The sequence below is a fragment of the Alligator sinensis genome, unplaced genomic scaffold (genome assembly GCF_000455745.1).
Source record: "Alligator sinensis unplaced genomic scaffold, ASM45574v1 scaffold301_2, whole genome shotgun sequence".
In the NCBI taxonomy this organism is placed as follows: Eukaryota; Metazoa; Chordata; order Crocodylia; family Alligatoridae; genus Alligator; species Alligator sinensis.
The window spans coordinates 775,791-781,916 of record NW_005841874.1 but is presented as its reverse complement, the minus strand read 5'-3'; positions in this window follow the sequence as shown (position 1 = coordinate 781,916).

Sequence of the window (6,126 nt, the reverse complement as noted above, 5' to 3'; positions counted from 1 at the left end):
CACTAGTGACCTTGGGATGAGGACAGCCCTGGATAGGGGGGTCTCGGGGACAGGCAGGGGCTGCAGCTGCCTTAGCCGGGCAGTGCCAACCTCCTTTCCACCTGCCCCTGTCTCCTTGGAGCCAGAGACGGCTCAGCCCAGCCCCAGCATTGACGTACAAGCAACACTGCCACGTGTGAGGCGTCAGAGCACCCAAATCCTAACTGCAGATTAAGTTCAGGGATTGCTGGAAATCATAAGGGTTTGGGCCTTACATTTCCCCAGGGCTCCCCTCTGCCAGCTCCCTGCCACCCCCGCTCCCCTACAGCACATTCCCGAGAGCCTGGCTGCTCCTGTGATCCCAGGGCTCCAGGACCTGGGGTGTTCATACCCGTGCTCCAAGAAGCCCAAGATACAGCAGCACGTTGAAGTCGTGGCAGGAGTCAGAGCCATCCCTGAGCCACAGCTCTCCACATGCCTGCTGCTCCAGCCTGGCAGGAGCTCCCATTCACATCCCTCCTGTCTGGACAAACACTTCCGGCAGCTTCATCTTGGTGCCCGTTCACAGTCGCTAGGGCCTGGATTGCCAGGCAGGCTCAGCCCCAACAGCAGCTGGGCTCTGCACAGGATGTGCCCAGCAGGAGAAGCAAGGCAAGGCCCATGGAGATCCATGCCTGCCATCGGAGTCCCTTGCCTTGCCTGGCCTGAAGCCTGGCCAGCCCTCTGAGTCTGCCCTGGACCTCGCAGAGGAACCTTCTGGCAGTGCCGGCTGTGCTGGCAACACCACCCCTCCCTTGCTGCATGGAGGCCGACCAATGCTTTGCCAGTCTCTGGCTAACCCATGCTCCACCAAGCCGTGACCTGTACCCCAGAGCTCTCATTACTAGAGGATTGCTCTCACACATACACATATGCACCCACATGCATGCCCCCCCCCATGCAAACACACACATGTACACACATGCACTTTACAGGCTATTCCCCTTGCAGCCCCTTCCCTTCCCCCCTCCCCTCTGCATGGCACTGAGACATTATTCTAGACCGGGAAGATCCCCACTCCCAGAACTCAAGCCACAGCTTTGTCTCTTCATCAACTCTCTTACTTCAGGAGCCAGCAAGGAAGCTGCTGCAATAAGGAGCTCTGGAGCCTGAGTGGGTCTCTGTCACCTCTGGCTTCTGGGCACCTCCATCCTGTCCTACCAGTTTCTATCTGGGGAGGCCTCTCTGGGCACAGGGAGAGGAGCCGGCACTGGAGATGGAGTGTTGGCAGGGCCCAGTGGACTCAGGAGAACGACCCACCGTATACTTACCATTACCCTGCAGTGGGGTTAAAGCTGGCACCAGGTTGGCCTGGGGGTGCTGAGTGCTGTACTGACACCTAGGAAGCACTAGCATTTGGGCGCATCACACAGGGGCACACAGGCCCCTTGAGACAGTGGGCTGCCCTGGCCCGCCACCAACAGCAGAGCTCAGAGCCCTGGCAAGCCATCAAAGGTGGACGAGCAGAAAAGTGCAGGCCAGGGACTGGAGAGACGGCTGGGCCCTACTCAACTCACAGCCTGGCCAGAGCAGGACCTAGAGAGCCCAGGTTGGACTGGAAAAGTCTTCCCGAACCCATGCCTAGTGAAGCTTCCCTCCATGCATCCATCTACCCACCTGTGTGTGTGCTCTGGGGGAAGAAAATGTTTTGAAAGCTTTTTGTCTGGCTGTCAGCTAATCGCAAGCTCTATCATCACACACGCGTGCACACTCACACACATACACAGCAGCACAAATCAGGGCGCCCACCAGAAGTTCTGATGTCATCCCAGGGAAGTGGCATTCAAAACTTTCCTTGCCATCATCAAACCACCCCCCTTCCCCGGGGTGTGACCCTCATTCGCTGTGTCTATGGTTCAAGGGTTTGATGCGACAAAAGAGCCTTCGCTGAGACAACCCACTATCTGCCTTTTCTGACGGCAGCCGGCCCCTTGTCCCGTGCTTCCTTCTGCTCCCAGGCAGCCTCTCTCACAAAGGGATGGCTACAAAAGAGCCCGGAAAAAGTGGGTTTTAATGAGTTTGGATGACTAAAGTGGGGACAAAGCAGCAAAGCTTTGGAAAGCAGGTGTGCCTTAGAAGTCCTCCTCCTGCCAGGCCCTTTATCCAGAGCGGAGAGCCTGGCATCCCAGGCCCGAGTACATGGCAAAGATGCCAACCTCTCTATGGTGTTCACAAGTGCCAGCCCCATGCCAGGGGGCACAGAGAATGGGAAAGAAGGCAGGAAAAGGATCTGAGGACTTTTGTCTGCAGGAATGAGTCATCCTTGCCAGGCCGGTTCTGGGCCCCCTGTCTTTCAAGGGCAGAGATGAGGGTCAGGGCATGAAGGCTCAGAGACCTGTGAAACTGTCCACAGAAAGACAGATGGGATAAACCAGGCTGGCACCTGGCAGGCTCTGAATATATGGCTGCTCAGGGGGTGCAGTATGCCCTGCCCACCCCCCGCTCCCCAACCCTCCCTCCCTTGAGGGCATCAGTGAGTGGCTTTGCTGCCTGGTTCTCAGGCTAGGGCACAGGGTAGGAAGGGGGACAGGGAATGCCCCTGGGAGCAGTGGGGACAGGGTGCAGACTTCCCCTTAGAGGAGGTGAGTGGGGGTCCTGGCTCATGAATGGGCCAGAAAAAGTTAAGCAGAATGGGAGTCAGTCAAAGCTGCGAGAAGAAACCCTCCATTACTCAGGGCACCACTGGCCCAGGGACGTAGCCCAGGGCCAGCAGTTGGTAAGAGCCAAACATGTGGCAGGGCTGGGAGTGCAAACCACTGGGTAATGTCTACACCCCACAGCTCCGGGGCACAAAGCACTGCAAACTGATGGGAGTGAGGGAGGAAATCCACCCTAGGGCCAAGACCAGCCTCCTTGCCCTCTCCAGGCTCTGACAGGCATGGGCTTTGCTGGAGAAGGGACCCTGGGCTCCACGGGCCTGGTGCCAGCTGCTCCCCTACAGTGGAAAACCCCCACTCCTCCCCGAGATGCCCCTTTGCTTTGGGCATCCCTCTTCTGGCCCCTCCCAACCAGTGTCTGCATGCTCTGCAGCCAGCCCTGCCCGCCTGCTGCCCAGAGCATGGCTGCTGCCGCCTTGGCCCTCGTGGCCAAGAAAGCAGGACACATCTCAGCATGGGCCTCGCCAGCCCTCCCAGGTACCGCAGAACCCAACCAGCCACGTGACATGGCACAGCCTGCTCACAGTCCCTCCCGCCCCACTGCCACAGCTGGGGCCTGGTCTTCCCCTTCCCCGTGGCAGCACCAGTCCCTCCCAGCACCGCAGAGCCATAGCCAGGGACTGGAGTATGACCCCCGGCAAGGGGGACTGCCACCCTACTTCACAGGCCTTAACAGCCTTCCCTAGCTCGAAGGCCTCTGAGCTCTGTGTGGGGATCGGCTACAGAGACATAGACAGATGGATGCCAAGCCAGACGGACACACAGACCCAGCAGCCCTGGCACATTCCCAGCGCCTTGGTCCGGAAAAGCAAAAGTCTTATGGGTCTTGCTGTGGGAGTGGGCGCTGCAGCCGTCCAGGCAGGGAGTGAGGAAGGGCAGGAGGAGCCCCTCGATGGGACGAGAGCCCAACCACAGCCAGCAAGGGAGAGCAGGAGAGCTGAGGGGGGCTCTGGAGACCCCTGAGGGCAGCCCCACAAGCCCTCTGCCCAGCAGCTCCTCGCTCGTCATGCTCCTTCTCCATAGCTCAGCCTGCCTCATAGGATTGTTACCTGCTGTCATTATGGACGGGATCATCCAGAGCGCGACTCCTGCTCTGGGGCATGGGCGTAGCTTTCAGTGCAGCCCAGGGAGTGGGGCTGGGGCCTCGGGGCTCATTTTATCTGGAGCAGGGAACGCTCCCTGAGGCCTCGGGATTTCCTTCTTCCTGCTTCCACAGCATCAGCCTGGATGGAGTGAGAGAGAACGGCCCAGAGCCGTAGGCAGCGCTGCATGCTCCACAGCCCAGGGGAGACCCCCAGCAAGGGGCAGAGACCACCTGGAGCCCCAGCTCAGTGCCCAGGGCTGGGGGCATGTCCAGAGGACAGGCCCTGACCATGGCCTCCTTGGTGCCTGATGCAGAACTGAGTCTGCTCTCCCCCTGGGGATTGCCCATCCCTGCCATCAACACTCACACCACCACCTTGGCATCTGACAGGCCCATGCTGCTGCTTATGACAGAGTTGTGCATCCAATCAGGGAGCAACAATACCACCATGTGACTGATGTTTCCCATAATGCAACCCAAAATACCTACTGGCCCCGGGACCCACACCCTGCTCTCAACACCCTCCCTCCACCCTCTGACCTGCCTTGGCACTGGGGATCCCCTCATGGTCTGGGGCAGCTGCCCTGGCTGCTGCCCCAAGAACAGGCTCATCCCCCCATATGCACGCCCATGCCCCCCATGTGCCAGGGAACCCCACCCTCCAGCAAAGGTCCTGCATTGCCCCAAGGCCTTATGAGCCACTGGCACTTTGTGGTAAGAGCCCATGCCAGGAGTTACTCCATGCCTGGAGCTGAGCTGCTAGCCTCTGCCCATGCCCCAGATGCCCCCACAGCCTCACCAAGCATGACTTGTCCTAGATACTCACTCACTCCCAAATGGGGATTATGGGAGGCTCTGCAGGGCCCAGCTAACCTTAGAGCCTGGGGGCAGAGCACACGACAGTGTTGTCAGCACCCCGCAGGAAGCCAGCAGCAAGTGGTACCCTCACCTTGAACTGCCAGCTCCTCCTGGCACTGGAGTCAGCTCTTACAGGGATCCCCTGTGGGGTGGGACTGCCCCCCAGGCCTGCCGACCCTTTCCCCATCCCACCCACAGTGCAGCCCACAGGGGGAGGGCAGAGGAGTCATCTCATCCCCTCCCTAGTGAGCCAGCCAAGGGCAGAGAAGGCCCTTGCTGCTTCTGGGGCTCTAGATGGCTCTGAGCAATGGGGATGACCCAGTGCAGGCTCTGTTCAGCCAAGCCTGTATCACACAGGGCCAACCTGTCACCCCAGAGGGCTCGCAGCTGGGTTAATATCTCCACGGCGGGCAAGGCCTTGGCCTCTGGGGCTCTGAGGCCTCTGACACACAAACGTGGCACCAGAAGCACATGGCAACCCCAAGCCACAGGACTCTTCCTTGAGAGATGCCCTAGCTGCCCTGCCCTGGGGCCACAGCAATCCCCTGGTGCTCAGCAGCCACCTGCATGGTGAGGGTCAGTGCTTTCGACTTCCCATCTCTGCTGCAGCTCCACAGCTGAAGCGGCACGGATGCTAAGCCAGCAGCGAGGAGATCCTGAACGCTGGTATGTACACGGTTGCAAAACACACACACTTACATATACATGCACAAACACACACTCATGCACACACACGCACGTATACATACACATACACCCATGAGCATGCACACACATGCACATGTACAGACATGTACATGTGCCCACACACAGTCATGTATACATGTGTATGCACACACTTACACACACACTCCTGCACATCTGTACACGCATGCGCATGTATCACCCATGCATGTGCACACATGTGCACACCTACATGCACACACATGCATGTGCATGCACAAGCGCACTCAAGTGAACACTTGCACACTTGTACACAACCACATCATAGAATCGTAGGGCTGAAAGGGGTGCCTGAAGGACCATCGGGTCCAGCTGCTTGCATGCACACGTGTACATATATGTGTTCTTGCACACACACACACACAGGTGCACGCACAAGCACACACACACCTGCACTCGCACATAAACACCGCTCTTGAAGCAGGCCCCAGGTGGGGAGCAGGGCAGCCCAGAGGGTACTTCTCCCCCACCCTCCAAAAGCCCGGCTTGCGCCCTGAAGGCTTCAGGGGGTGCTGGGGTGGGGGAAGCTGGTGGGCAAGAGAGGCAAGCACCGGCTCTGTCCTAGGCAAGGGAAGGCAGAGAGGGGCCCATGGGACGGGCAGAGCGGGAGGGGGGTCCCCTGCCTGCCCCTGCGCAGAGTGCAGTGGGCTGCCCGCTTCCCCCGGGGCTCCGGGGTATCCGTCCTGGCCCAAGGGGGAGGCAGAGAGGCGAGGGGGGCAGGGAGGAGGGGGAGGCAGACAAGGAGGGCGCGACCGGGGCAGGCCGGGGGTCTGCGGGCCGGGCGGG